Here is a 16,445-nt window from a genome sequence, read left to right as displayed (position 1 = left end):
CAGTTTGCTTTTAAAAATAAGAGAAATCTAAACTAATGCAGCCATGTTCTGTATTCATGAATATAGGAAGATTCAATATTGTTAAGACATCAGTTTATCATAACTAGAGCTATAGATTCAGCACAATCCCATCAAAATCCCATCAAGCTATTTTTTAGATATTACCAAACTTATTCTGAAGGTTATATAGGAAGTCAAAATACCTAGAATAGCCAACACAATAGTGAAGAACAAACATGAAGGACTCAGCTTACCAGTTTCAAAATTTAATATTGTTATACTAATCAAGTTAGTGTGGTATTGACAAAAAAGCAAAACAAACAAAAAACCCCATAAAACAATGGAACAGAATAGAAAGCCCAAAAAATGACTCATAATTACAGTCAATTCAATTTTGAAAAAGAGCAAAAGTAATTCAATGGAGAAAAGATAATCTTTCCAATGAATGGTTCTAGAAAACTGGATAGCCACATGTAAAAAATCAAATCTATACAAAGAACCTTCCTTCCACAAAGTTAACTAAAAATCAATCACAGACATAACTGAAAAAGTATATAAGTTCTGGAAGAAAACAAAGGATAAAATGTAGGTAACTTTGGGTTCAGCAATAAAGTATTAGATAGAACACTAAAACCATGATCTGTGTAAGAAAAACATTGATGTTAGAATTTATTAAAATTATAAATTTCTACTCTGAAAGGTTCTTTTTTCTTTTTTTTTTTAATTAAATGTTTTATTTATTTCAGAGAGGGAGACAGCATGAGCAGGGGAGGGTCAGAGAGAGAGGAAGATACAGAATCTGAAAAAGGTTCCAGGCTCTGAGCTAGCTGTCAGCACACAGCCCAACAAGGGGCTCGAACCCATGAACCGCGAAATCATGACCTGAGCCAAGGCTGGACACTTAACTGACTGAGCCACCTAGGAGCCCCTACTGTGTGAAAGGTTCTTAAGAGAATAAAAAGTCAGGTCACAGACTTGGAGAAAATATTTTAAAATTGTACATTAGATAAAGAACTTGTATCTAAAATATGCAAAGAGCTCTTAAAAATCAACAATAAGTAAACAAGTAGCCAAGTAAAAATGACCACCTGAGCAGACACCTCACCAAGAGGATATACAGATGGCAAGTAACCATATGAAAGATGCTCACCGTCATTGTCATTAGGGAATTGCAAATCAAAACAATAACATCTAACATCTGTTAGAATGGCTCAAACCCAACATACTGAAAACATCAAATGGTAGCAAGAATGCAAAGTAACAGCAACGCTCATAGATTACTGGTGGAAACGCAAACAGAATAGCCACTTTGGAAGACAATTTGGTAGTTTCTTACAAAGGTAAATGTAGCCTTACCATACAATCCAGCAAGTGCACCTGTAGCTTTTTAGCAAACTAATTTAAGAACCTCTGTTTCCACAAAAACCTGTACATAAATGTTTATAGTACCTTTATTCATAATTGCTAAAAAAGGAGACAGCAGTCAATGTATCCTTCAAATGGTGAATAGATAAACAAATTGTGGTACATCCTTATAATGGTATATTTGTCAGAAATAAAAAGAAATGAGCTAATAAATGATAAAAAGACATGAGTGAATCTTAAATGCATAATGCTATGATACAGAAGCCAGTTTGAAAAGGGCTACGTTATGTATGATTCCAATTATAACAGTCTGGAAAGGGCAAAACCATATCAATAGTAAAATGACAGGGGGTAGGGCAGTGAAACTAGTCTGTATGATACTGTAAGAGTGGATACATTAGATTATACATTTGTGGACATCTACAGAACTTCCAAGCATAAAGCATGAATCTTGAAATGTATGCCAATTAAATCATATCATTTAATAGGCTGAATGATCCCAAGATGGAAATGAAAAACATAATCCAAATATATTATAAACATATGGGGGCACCTGAGTGGATCAGTCAGTTAAGCGTCCGACTTCGGCTCAGGTCATGATCTCTCGGTTCATGAGTTTGAGCCCCACGTCGGGCTCTGTGCTGACAGCCAGCTCAGAGCCTGGAGCCTGTTTCAGATTCTGTATCTCCCTCTCTCTCTGAACCTCCCCTGCTCACGCTGTCTCTCTCTCTCTCAGAAATAAATAAAAAATTTTTTTTAAATTAAAAAAAATTAAAAATAAACATATGAAGCCATTGCCCTGAAGAAAGTGAGGGAAAATGTGCTGACCTAAGTGACTTTTGAAATGAGCGAAGTCTATAAGATTGAAGGAAAAAATATTGTGCATAGGCACACAGTGCTCTAGTTTATAAAATTGTTCTCCATGAGGGTATGAGTTCACAATTATGATACCGCTATACACGTATACTGCACTGAACAATTAAGTGGTTGGCAAGAAATGGGGTCCAGGTTTCTCAGCGTTCACGTGAGGGGTTACAGATAAGCAAGAGAAGGCACATATCACATGTCATTAGAAATGGAGCCATAGTAGGATTCGAGATGGATACATCAGTATGAACTCATGTTTACCATATATAGACACATAAGATTACATATGCAAATATTTATAGGTATGTGCATATACATGTGATAGTATACAAACATACATCTTCTTACTCTGTCAGGTAAGAAGGTCTAGAAGCAATGACACTCCAAAAGCAGTGACTATACCTAGTGCCCAGGTTGGTTTTTTTTTTTCTTTTTTAAATTTTTTTTAATGTTCCTTTATCTTTGAGACAGAGACAGAGAGCGAGTGGGGGAGGGCCAGAGAGAGAGGGAGACACAGAATCCAAAACAGGCTCCAGGCTCCGAGCTGGCTATCAGCACAGAGCCCAACGTGGGGCTCAACCCACGAACCGTGAGATCATGACCTGAGCCGAAGTCAGATGCTTAACCAACTGAGCCACCCAGGTGCCCCCCAGGTTAGTTTCTAATACTATTTTCCAATAAAAGAAACCAGGGCTGCTTGGAGAAATGGCTGATTCCAGGATTGGGACAGGGAATGCACAAGATGAGCCTGGAGCAACTTGTAGTGACAAAAAGTAAGGAAATACTGAAAAACAAAACAAAACAAACAAACCAAACACAATTATGGGTGTATGCCCAAAGACACACAGAAGCTAAACAGAATACCACGGGCCAAAGCTGGAACTATCTGAGAAGAAAATAAAGTGGTATAAGATTGTAACCTAAAGGATAAGATAAATTTCCATGAGTTCATACAGATAGCAATAAATGACTGAATGAAGAAATACATGGAGAATAGATAAATCTCTCAAGCAGAATTCTAAATAACTAATGCGGACAGACCACCCTCACAGACTGAGGAGGAACATAACTCCCCATGCTCATTACAGACCCTACGTTGTAACTTCCTTACAAAGAGAACAATATGGAAAGATGGAAAAGAAGAGTAACTTTATAGTGGAAATACCTGACAAACCCCATTTTAGCTGGTGTATTAAGGTCAATACCAAGAGTGAAAAGGCATGTCAATATTATATAGATACAATGAAAATTGTACTTTACTCCTAGGATCTTCCTCCCTAAAACCTGTAACCCCAGTCCACCAATCAGAAAAATTATCTGAGAAATCTCAATTGAGGAAAATTCTACATAATACCTGACCAATAATCCTCAAAGCTGTCAAGATACTCAAGCAAGACAAATATGAGAAACCGTCACAGCCAAGAAGAACCTAAGGAGACATGAGTATAAAATGTACTGTATCCTGAATGGGGTCCTGGAAGAATGACATTAATTAAAAATAAAGAAAACCTAAGTAAAGTACAGACTTTAGTTAATTTTAATGTATTAGTATTGGTTCACTAATTGCGACAATGTATCAAACTAACAAAGATATGAATAGTAAGGAAAACTGGGTAAAGAGTATATGGGAACTCTGTATTATGTTCACAATTTTTCTGTATATCTAAAACCATTATAAATTTTTTTTAAAACTTATTTTAAAAACTGAAATGTGGATTCTACTTTTCAGGTCTGTGAAAACTATATTTCAATATGCGGTTCTAATCAATAGCCAGTAGAAAAGTGCACATATCCAAAGACTAATGACTTAATTACTCTAACAGATTGTTTTAAATTATATGGTCCAGGCACTTATTACAGAGAAAGTTTGTAGATAAAGTTAGAAATTCTGACTGGAGTTAATTTTTACTTTCTTAGGAGAAATAAATAAATAACTACAGGACATTGGCATAAGAATGTGGACTAGTTGCATAGAATTAAAAAGTAAACAAAGAGATTTTACTAAAAGTTCAAAGAAAATAATCTCCACTGGGTGGAAAATAGGCTAGTTTCCACTCCCATTTCTCTGAGGACTGAGAGAATTTAGTGAAAGAGTGAAATTCATAGAAGTTAATCAACGCTTTTGAAGAGTACGTTTTGCTACATGCACTAGACAGGTCTACTTCCTCAAGAATTCTGTTTACCAGGGGCATGACAGTGTGAGTGTGTAACAAGGAAAAAAATAAATTAAAAAACATGATTTCTTGAGTAGTTTTTAAGCACACTTAAACATGTTTGAAAAAATACAGGTTTCCAACTTTTTCTGATGTGGAATGTCTTTTATCATAAAAAAGTTCATTAAGCCATTGACCTAAGAGTAAGTATATTTTAAATATAGATTTATTGAGAAAACACATTGCCATTTGGACTTAAGTTCTTTTAAAACGGTTTATATTTGGGGCACCTGGATGGTTCAGTCAGTTGTGTCTGACTTCAGCTCAGGTCCTGACCTCATGGATCATGGGTTTGAGCTCCCAGTCCAGCTCTGCACTGAGAGTGTGAAGCCTGACTGAGATTCTCCCTACCTCACTCTTTCTCTCTTTCTCTTAAAATAAATGAATAAACTTAAAAATATATTTTTTATTTGAGAAAGTGAGTGTGTGTATGCACACAAGCACAGGGGAGCAAAGGAAGAAAGAGGGAGAAAATCTTAAGCAGGGCTCCCGATGTGGGGCTCGATCTTACGACCCTGAGATCATGACCTGGGCTGAAATTAAGAGTCTGACACTCAACCAGCTGAGTAACCCAGTCACCCCTGGATTTAATTTCTGACTAATGATTTTGTAATCCATTATAGTTTTTCTGATCTTGAATAAGCACGTCATCAAATGATTTCCATGAAGGTGGGTATCCTAATGAACCACACTCAGATTTTACAGGATGAACTTCACATGATGCCTGAACATTTTCCTTTTATTTTTTAAAAATAGTTTATTGTCAAGTTGGTTTCCATATAACACCCAGTACTCATCCCCACAAGTGCCCTCCTCCATGCCCATCCCCCCCCTTCTCCCTCCCACCCCCATCAGCCCTCAGTTTGTTCTAGGTATTCAAAGAATCTCTCATGGTTTGCCTCCCTCCCTCTCCCAAGATTTTATAATACTAAACATATGGAAGCCTATTTGTGGATTTCCCTCCATGCGCAAGATTAATTAAACACAATACTATCTATAATACAGGAAAATGTACTTATTTTTTTAACATTCAAATTATTGTGTATGGCCTAATCACAATTACATTTTCACTGTCAAAAATATGATGAATATGCTATTGAAACTCAATCTCCTTTTATCAAGAACACTTAACCTAATAATGCCAATAGATTTTGGCTATCAAGAATTTCTTTTTATAATATTCTGTTTTGTCACAAATTATTCTTTGTCATTCCCAGAAATTACTTTGTTCAAATTCTAAAAACACTAATATAAATATTCCGGAATATCTAAATTTTAAATACCATAGTTTAGGGACATCTGGGTGGCTTGGCTGTTTAAGCATTGGTCTCTTAATTTTGGCTTAGGTCATGATTTCGGTTCATGAGATCAAGCCCTGCATTGGGCTTCACATGGACAATCCAGAGTCTGCTTAGGATTCTCTGTCTCCCTCTCTCTTTCCCCCTCCCTGCTCATGCTCAAATGTATACACGTGAGTTCACCCTCTCTCGCACTCTTTCTCTCTCAAAATGAATAAATAACAGTTTAAATATCACAGTTTAACTGATTATAAGCCAACATCCAAAATGCAAACCAGTAAAAGAGATATTAACTTTCTTTTTTAGGTCTACTAACTTTCAATAAATTACTTTTCAATCATTTTTCTGAGAAACCAATCCTTCTGGCAAGTCTCCATGCTATCTCTTCTGTATTCATCTACCTGTGATGTCTCTACCCTGCTCTCATCCTTTTTTTCTTTATCAAAATTTTATTTAAATTCTAGTTAGTTAACATATAGTGTAATAATTGTTTTCAGGACTAGAATTTAGTGATTCATCACTTACATGTAATACCCAGTGCTCAATGTAAGAGCCCTCCTTAATTTTGTCAGGCTGTCTATACTAGACTACTTCAAAAATAACCCTACAATACTTTGTCTGGTTATTTACCTGCTTCCTTATCTGTGTGAACCTAGTAGTTTCTTTACTCCACCATCAGAGTGCCTTTTTCATTGTATTATCTGTTCATGGTCTGCCTTCCTACCTACATTAACAGTGCTCTGGGGTGCCTGAGTAGCTCAGTCAGTTAAACATTTGACTCTTGATTTTGGCTCAGGTCATGGTCTCTTATTTGTGAGAACGAGCCTGGCGTTGGGCTCCACGCTGACAGCACGGAGCCTGTTTGGGATTCTCGCTCTCTCTCTCTGCCCCTCCCTACTTGCATGGGCCTGTGTTCTCTTTCTTTCTCTCTCAAAATAAATAGGTAAACTTAAAAAAAAAAGTGAGTACTCAAGAAAGGGATAACTCTCTTATATCTACAGGACCAAAATCAGATCATAGCACTCAGCAGATACTCAACAATGTTCAGTGAATATTGAAATATAAAGATGAAATGTGGAGAGTAAAAATAAAGTATTTTCTATATACTAATGAAAAGCAAACAATGTGAAACAATGCTGAACACTCTTGACACTGTTTACACAAAAATGTATAAGAATGCTTTTACAAAATGCAAGTTAAAATTAACATTATAAAGATGGGGCACCTAGGTGGCTCAGTCAGTTAAGCGTCCAACTTCAGCTCAGGTCATGATCTCAAGTCTCCTGAATTCCAGCCCTGTGTTGGGCTCTGTGCTGGCAGCTCAGAGCCTGGATGGAGCCTGCTTTGGATTCTGTGTCTCCCTCTCTCTCTGTCTCTCTCCCACTCATAGCCTGTCTTTCTCTCTCTCCCAAAAATAGATAATAAACATTAAAAATTTAAAAAATATATATAAACTTAAAATCATAAACAGAGAAGGCTATTTTGTGGAGGATATCACAAAAACTGCAAACTACCTTAATGACAAATAAGATGTGGCACCAAACCAGTGGATTTAAGATATATTGTAGAAAACTATTCAACAGTTGATGCTAAAAGAGAAAAATAAAAGTTAATTTAAATACATCAAAAATCATGAGCTTTCACAGAGTTCTACTATCACTGTCTAATTTCACCACAAAAGAGAAGAGGATATACATACATATACATAAACAAATGTGTAATTTGGAACTGATTCCATGAGAGCTAAATCTGGATATGTGAATAGTAACTTTTAAAACAGCATCTGTGAAGATCCATCTGAATGCAAGTTTGACATTTAAAATGTATTCTGTTTCATTATGGAGAAAGATGATGAACTGCAGATAAAAGAAAAAAGGAACCTTTGTTTTTTGACACAATAAAATAAACAGGGGCTTTGGTGGACTTTACATCCTCCAAAGATTGCCTGTGTGATGACAATCAACCTCAGAGGATGTTTTTTGTTTTTGTTTTTTCCGGAAGAGATGAAAAGTCATGTGAAATAGACAGAAGGCTCTAATTCACTTAACACTTTTCCTTGTTATACTCCTGAGTACACATTGTGCAGTAACATTTAATAGATTCTTTACAATATGCCAAACAGCTTCTTAAAATTTAATTCATAATGCATAATAAATGTCTGAGGCTTTAAACAATAGCCTAGAAGGAGCAAGCTTACTGAAGGTAAAGGAAAAAAAAAAAAAAAAGACTTCTAGAGAGTAGAAGAAAACCAGGAAGACATGGCATAGTTCAGGGATTACATGAGTGAGTTCAGGAACACTGAGGTGTCATGCTTTATTCCCCCAACCATAATCTAGATCTGTGATAACTTGAAGGATTTTTACAAGCTTAACTAGGGCTTCTGAGCAGCCAGGTATAAATAGTAGGGTATTCTTTAGAGAATTTGTTATAAAGATGCTTAATGACCTTTGGCAATGGTAAATCTCAGTAACAAGAGCAGTCCAACAGATTTGCTCAGATGATGAGCAAACCATCTCAATTTTGCACATCCAGTAGGTTGCAGAAATGAAGCCCTGACCCGAGAGACTGCAATTCCAGAACAGGTGTAAAATCTGCCTCAGGGCCATTAATCTCTCGCTTTCTTTGACCCCAGAATTCATCATCAAATAAAAATACAAATTACATACTATAGGTTGCTACTGTTGAAAATTCTCTCCACATAGTTTCTGAGAGACAAGGTGGATGGAAAAATCTTGAAACAAAAAGGCATTTTTTTGAGCACTCTCATCTATTAAAGAATATTATGGAAGTCTATTTTTTAAGATAAAAAACACTAAGTCTATTCAATAATATAAAACAAATGCCTACTCTATACCACACAAAATTATGTCACTGTATTTATGAATCACTTCATGGTTTAGGTAAGTTTATATAATACCTTGTCCGGATTTTATACTGATAAAAATCAAGACTCTCTTGTTATTAATATATATTGTCCATAGCCCGATGTACCCCAAAATCTCAGGTTGACATCTTAGTCAACTGGAAGCAAAGTGCAGGGAATAATACTGGAAATTGGCATCTTGTGAAACAGTGAATTCTCCCAAGATGGTCTTTGAATATGAGAGAAACGCAAAACCTAATAAATTTACATACTTAAATACTGGTCTTATTCTAGGAATCCGGTTACTGAGTCAAAGGTCCAACATATAACAACACTTCACATTATTTAGAAGTCAATTTTCTGGCAAAACAAGATTTCCACATGGTTCAAATACAATTATATAAGAAAAAATAATGATTCATTATAGAAATAATTACTTTTCAATTTTCTATACAGAATTTTTCTAATTTTCTGTGCTATGCTTAAAGTGTCTACCTGCTCCAAATGACTATTTTCATGAATATGTATCAGAGACATTTTCTATTTGAAAAGCTTTATCATTCAAACCCATTCCATTTTCTATTACTCTTGCCATTGTCCAACTATATTTAGGATACAGACAAAATAGAGCAGAGCTTTGTTGAATTTCTGCCGAGTACTCAAGTTTTTTGTTTGGTTTTGTTTGTTGACGTACTATGTGTTTTTTACATACTGCAGTATGGAAATATTATTTAAAATTAATGAACTTAGATGATAAAAATCTGAGATGTACATGTCTTCCTTGATTTCTTCCCCCACTGAGAAGGTCACATTCACTCAACATTACAGTGAAGCATCATAGGATAACTTAAACTCCGTCTAGGAGCATCTGGGTGGCTCAGTCAGGTAAGCGTCCAACTCTTGATTCAGCTCAGGTCATGATCTCATGGTTCATAAGTTCAAGCTCCAGATCAGGCTCTGCACTGACAGTGTGCTTGGGATTCTCTCTCTCTCTCCCTCTCTCTGTCCTTCCCTGCATCTCTCTCTCTCAAAATAAATAAACGTTTAAATATATATACAAAAATAAAGTAAAAGAAACGTAGTCTAGAGTTGTTGCCTTTCCAATCCTAGCTGGGAGAAAGATTAAGATAGCTTGAAACCAAATAAAACAATCAATGAAACATAAATCATGGGTTTTCATATGTGAGAAACAAAGTACCTTTTTTTTTCTTAGGTATTATGGTAAGAGTCTCATTCACAATAATATTTGAGAAGTCAGTACAAAGCAGCAAAATTTTTTTTACAAAGTCTAGCACAATTAGAAGTGTTTCATGAAAGAAATAATCAGGAAAAAACTAAAAATGTTTGGGTAGACTATTATAGTGGAACTAATATTTGACTGGTTTTATGTCTAATACTATCTATCTTAGTATCAAAACTACTTATTAAATACCTCCTTGCTCACAGTGCAATGTGGGGATCATGCAAAAAATTTACAATTCTTTGCCCTCTGGAGGACTTCACAGTAAGAGGGACAAAATAGATGTAAGTGTGAAAGGCAAAATAGATAAGTGAATTTTCATGAAAGATATAAACATTTAAAAATAAATTTATCATATTTGGTTTATTATGTTAAATATATGTACATACCCTATAAAACCAGACATAGAAGATAGGTCACAAGAGGGGTGCCTGGGTGGCTCAGTTGGTTACGTGACCAACTCTTGGTTTCAGCTCAGGTTAAGATCTCATGGTCATGAGATTGAGCCCTGCATCAGGCTCTGTGCTGAGCATGGAAACTGGTTGAGATTCCCTCTCTTCCTCTCTCCCTCTGCCTGTCTCCTGCTCACAGTCTCTCCCTCTCTCAAAATAATAAATAAATAAACATTAAAGTTAAAAAAACATAATGGTCACAGGATATGCATTTGATATCTTCATTTACATTACACGAAAGTGTTATGTTTATTCCTTTATTATGTAGTTCTATAAAATACATCTTCATTTGTTAATACTTGAGCCCAGGGTTTATCAGTTAATGAGTAATGCAAAATCAAATGCCAGTAAAAGTTTGTTTTACATGGTTTATTAAAATGACTAGTTTCATGACCTATAATGTTGAAAAGAATTGAGTTTTATTAGGAAAGGAAGGACATTCGATGATGGAGTTTATTATTAATTAATTTGATCAAGAGGCAGCTTAAAGGGAAAAAAAGAGAAATAATACAATAAAATGAACCATTTGATAGAATGGAATGTTTTACTAGACACTAACTTACTAGACACTAAATTTTATATATGTCAGGGTAAAATAAATTTGAATTAATTAATTAATTAATTCAAAATAACCCTCGGTATCTTGCATTGTTTTGGCCATCTTTTTATCACACATAAAGTGAATGTTTCCTGGAACTGTCTGAGCAAGTGTGTCACCTTGAAGTAGAACTAAGTTGATTGCCCAAAGGGAAGACAAAGAACACTTTATAAACACTTGATTATAATGTAATGCCAAAGAATTCTTAATTTTTCATTTAAATCTACACAAGTAAATTCTTGAAAACTGGTAAATCTGTACCCATAACAGAAGACGAAAATGGACTCTGGATGGTTGATTGGGAGCTGACAGCTCTCAACAAAAAATCATCCACTGCAAGAAACACTTGAAAATCATGCTTGCCTTTGCTACAATAAATCGGTAGTATGGCAGGTAACTTCTTTTCTTTTACATCAGAAGAGATTATATCATAGTATGGCTGTATCTTTAAATAAAAGATAACTATGGTCAACTAAAAGTTATCTGCATGTAAGAAGTGTCTTTGCTTCTTTGTTTTTATTTGAGAGAGAGAGAGAGAGAGAGAAAGAGAGAGACAGAGAGAGCGAGCACACAGGCACATGAACAGGGGAGAAGATCAGAGAGAGAATCCTAAGCAGGCTCTATACCTAGTGGAGAACTTGATAACTTCATGCAGCTCTGATCCCACAACCATGGGATCACAACCCAAGCCAAAATCAAGAGTCGATGCTCAACCAATTGAGCCACCCAGGTGCTCCAAGAAGGGTTTTTGCCAAATAATCCATATTTTATTTTGAAGATATTTTCAAGAAAAAAAGAAATTTAACTCAGTGGAAAGAGTAAATTGGTGGTTGCATGGGGTGGAGGAAATACAGACATGCTGGTCAAAGGTACAACTTTTCAGTTATAAGATGAATAATTAATGAGAATCTAATGTACAGCATGGTGACTATAGTTAATAATACTGTTTGTACACTTGAAATTTGCTGCAAGTAAATTAGGTTTTCTCACCACATACAAACACAAACAAAAGTAACTATTTGAGGTGATGGATGTGTTAGTTAACTCAGATTGTGGTAATTATTTTATAATACATATGTATATCAAATCATCACATCACACTTTAAAAAATATAATTTTTTTCCCAATTGTACCTCAATAAAACTAGAAAACAAACAAAGTTACTAAAAAATACTTTTTTTTTTTTTTTACTGCTTATTTACTTTTGAGAGTGAGAAAGACACACACAGAGACAGAGAACAAGCCAGGGGGGGGCAGAGAGAGAGGGAGACACAGAATCCAAAGCAGGCTCCAGCCCAATGCAGGGCTCAAACTCAAGAGCCATGAGATCATGACCTGAGCCTGAAGTTAAATGCTCAACCAACTGAGCCACCCAGGAGTCCCGAAATATACTTTCAAGTTAGTCCATACTAGAATACCAGAAAACATGTATGTATGTGGTCTATGTTATGATATTTCTCAGCATCTATTTAAAAATAATAAAGTCAGGAGGCACCTGGATGGCTCAGTTGGTCAAGCATCTGACTTTGAGCCTCGTGTAGAATTCTGTGCTGACAGCTCAGAGCATGGAGCCTGCTTTAGATTCTGTGTCTCCTCTCTCTGCCCTATCACCCTCACGGACTGTCTCTGTCTCTCTTCCAAAGTGAAATTGATATTTTAAAGATTAAAAAAAAAAAAAGTCAGGGGCGCCTGGGTGGCTCAGTCAGTTATGCATCTGATTCTTGATTCTGGCTCATGGTTCATGAGATCAAGCCTTGTGTAGGCCTCTGTGCCAGTGAAGCCTGCTTGCCTGGGATTCTCACTCTCCCTCTCTTTCTGCCCCTTCCTACCTCAAAATAAATAACCATTAAAAACAGTTTAAAATAATAGTCATATTGGGAAGACTGAATTCACTAGAAACTAGAAAAATAATCAACTTCTTAAGGTCTCCCCCCCCCTCCCAGTTACTGGACAATATCTCCTTCTAGGAGACTGAAAAAATCAAAGCCTAAGTAAAGTTTCTCTTTATGCTTCCTATCTAGCAAGTTCACAACTCTCCATAATTGTAGTAGGGGTTGGGGTATTGGGTAAGGGGAGCAAGTTTAAGTGTTCCAAATGAAAAGCATCTTAGAAACTGTATTGCTTCTTATTTATGTGTCAATCGAGATTCCTTCAGCCCCTGGGACTTGGCCATTTGCTCACATCACAGCCCTTTGGCTTTTGCTGCTATTGTCTCATTTCCCAATACCTCTGGTTATCTCAGACTCATTTCAGGAGTCAGGCTTTGGTCAGGGTTGGGCTTTGGCATGGCATCTATCAGGGTCCTCACGGTGGTGGGAGCCACCACTGCTCTGACAGCCTGAGTTACTTGCTTGATGACAGTTCACAGGAGCTGTGGCTTCCCCAACATCCACCTTTAGTGGCCTGGTAACACAGTCCAAATGTGTGAGATGTAACACCTCAGTGGAAAACACTAAGATTGTAGAGAGACGTAAAATAGAAAAAAACGACAAAAAATTCCTTGCCTTCCCTCCCTGCTCATGGGCTGTTTTGAGGCACAGCGGTTGTAACATGTTCTCTCTGGGCACATCTTTGTACAATCCAGTGGGTCAAGTTTTCTTGTGAAGCTACAGGAGGAAAGATAATGCAGTATCTTTAAATGTTTTCCTTCACCTGTGCTGCTCTGGAATTGTACACCTAATAGGGTATTAGCATGTAAGCCTGTGCTGCTCTGGGATTGTATGCCTAATAGGGTATTAGCATGTAAGCCTTGCCTCAGCCTCTTTTTTCTAGACTCTCTGGGCTAAGACAGTAACTGGAATCTGAATATTGGTTCAACACTTTTTTTTTTTAATGTTTAACATTTTATGTATTTCTGAGAGAGAGAGTGTGAGAAGGGAAGGGTCAGAGAGAGAGGGAGACAGAATCGGAAACAGGCTCCAGGCTCTAAGCTAGCTGTCAGCACAGAGCCCGACGTGGGGCTCGAACCCACAAACCATGAGATCATAACCTGAGCCGAAGACGGCTGCCCAACCGACTGAGCCACCCAGGCGCCCTTAATTCAACGTTTATTTTTAAAGAATTTAGAAGAATTCAATTCAATGAAAAAACATTCCCTTCTACATCTCAGACACTGGAAGGCTATAAACATGAAATCTAGGCTGATTTCTCATGGGGATCTTAGTCTGGCAAAGGAGATAGATACAGACATTAGAGCAAGAATTGCTAAAAGAGTGACATTCCAAGTATTTAATAACCAGTATGCAAAGGGTGCTACCAATTGCAATAGAAATACTGCTTTGGTTGTTGGCTTACTGGAGATGCTAGAACAGCTACGTGGTAAGAGTGCACTCAGAAGGCTAACGTCTATGTTTTTACCAACTGGAGTAGAAGTACTCTACTATTTTAAAAGCTGGTATGGTAGTTCCAGTGAGTAACATAAGCTCTGGACACCAAATACTGTAAGTCCCAAAGAAGTATGAACAAAGGAATATCTAAATGACTGACATTTTTCATTAGTGGGCCACAAAGGCAGAATACTTTGCTGTACTTCCTACTCACATCTGATGTTTCAGTGAAGTACAGTCTGCTAGCAATTAAAGTGCATTACCTTTAAAAAAATTACATCAACACTATTAATATAAAGTTGTGTGGCTACAGCCATGATATGGACTCACGTTGAGAAAATACTCAGGGAGAAATGTCATATTTAATAAAGTAAGCAACAGAGATGTTATTTCTCAAAGGTCTAGCTTATTCTTGGTGCACGGGGGTGGTACTTAAGTTCAGTTTATAAAAGTTTATCAAGCATAGATTTTTAGACAAATGGAAGCTTTGGATTACTGAGATGCCCAGAAAACATTTGCACTGTATATACCTGCCTTTGGGATATTTGAAGGAAGGTTTTCTACCTATTCTTCCTGAAATGCATCCAAATGTACAGAGGAAAGAAACAGCTACATTTCACACACACACTTAGGCCTACACTTCAACCACAGATATCTGAAGTACCTTTTATATGCAATAAAATTTATGAATCTCTGCAAATTTTGACTTTGTGTTTATATAATATCTCTATAATTCACCTTCTCCTGTAATTCTAGTCACTGCAAGACAATCCATAATGGTGGCATGAGCTCAATTTTATTTGTTTAACAACACACATGTTGAATTTGACTTTGAATGCCCACACTTCTTTTTTAACAAAACAGTGATACTCTGAAATTTTTTCTTCAGTTAGTCTTTAGTTAAGTATATTCAGGTAGCTTTGTGACATACACAAGTGATTCACTGGGAGGGCCACAATTTTGAGTTTCTCAGAACTCTTTAACACCAAAATCACTGATGGAAGAAAAAAAAAAAAAAGCAACTCAGCAAGACTCAACAGCAAAATATACTAAATCTCAAAAATCTGTCACAATTTCTTCCAAAATAGCCTTAAATTGGTGATGATTCAAATCATAATATGAAAGAAAATTCAGTCCTTTACTTACATTCCCCCTCAACACATGCAATGAGAACTACCCACAAATTCCATAGCACCACCTATCCTGTTCAATGACAGAATGGAAAGCTTTTGCTTTGAATAAAACGTTGAAATCTTTATTTGCCCCTTTTATTGCAGGTACTAATGTGTGGAAACTGAACTCAGTTTTTCCATGTTTAAACCAAACTATAAGATCTTTAGTGAAGTGAGCTAATTAGGATTTTGTAAACCGTTAAGCAGACAATACCACAGGGTCTGGATAATTCTACTTGTGTGAGGAATATTGCTTGGGATACAGAAGAATAATTACCTGATTCTGACTAGGGGTGCCAAGCAGGGGCAATTTTGCACACCTTTGAGGGCTGAGTAATATACTGATTTTTGGAAAGAGGAAGAGAGTAGATTTCAGGCAAAGAGAAGGACAGAATGAGAGAACACAGAACCATAAAGACACGTGTAGGAACTATCAAGTAAAATAATTAGAATTGGAATTAAAAAACAAAACGTAAGAGATTATTAAACATAATTTCCTCATTTTAAAGGTGAAGAACTGCTCAGAAACTTAACAAACTCTACAGAGCAAAAACTGACACTTTGAATATCAAATTTAAAAATGTATTCCTACCTCCTTTCCCCAAATCCAAACTCAAGAGCCTACTGCAAATATGTTTACCTCAATGTCCTTTAGGAATGGCAGATTTACTAGGTCCAAAATGGAACTTGTCTTCTCTCGATTGTTTTGTCACCAAAACCTTCCACTTTTGCTAAGACTTCTCATCCTCTCTGGTTCCTAATTTGCAAATGTGGATGTTATCTGTGCTCGCTGTCCTCCCCAAACCTAGTCAGCCAGAGGGTTACAAAGATCGACTTTAGAATGCATCTTCTTTCTGTTTCCCACTACTACTTAATTCAGGTTCTTCAACTCTCATTTGGATTATGGCTTCCTAGTTATTCTCTCTAGTCAGCTTGGAGTATGAGATGCCAGCAGAGCTTCATATAAAATTCCTCGGCTAGCAGTTTGAAGAATCCCTGTGAAACAGGTTTGATATTAGGGTCAGGGTTGTAGGTTTCATAGCTACTGGTA

Source organism: Hyaena hyaena, unplaced genomic scaffold, assembly GCF_003009895.1.
Source record: "Hyaena hyaena isolate Hyena2069 unplaced genomic scaffold, ASM300989v1 scaffold_244, whole genome shotgun sequence".
Taxonomy (NCBI): domain Eukaryota; kingdom Metazoa; phylum Chordata; class Mammalia; order Carnivora; family Hyaenidae; genus Hyaena; species Hyaena hyaena.
This window is presented reverse-complemented; position numbering follows the sequence as displayed.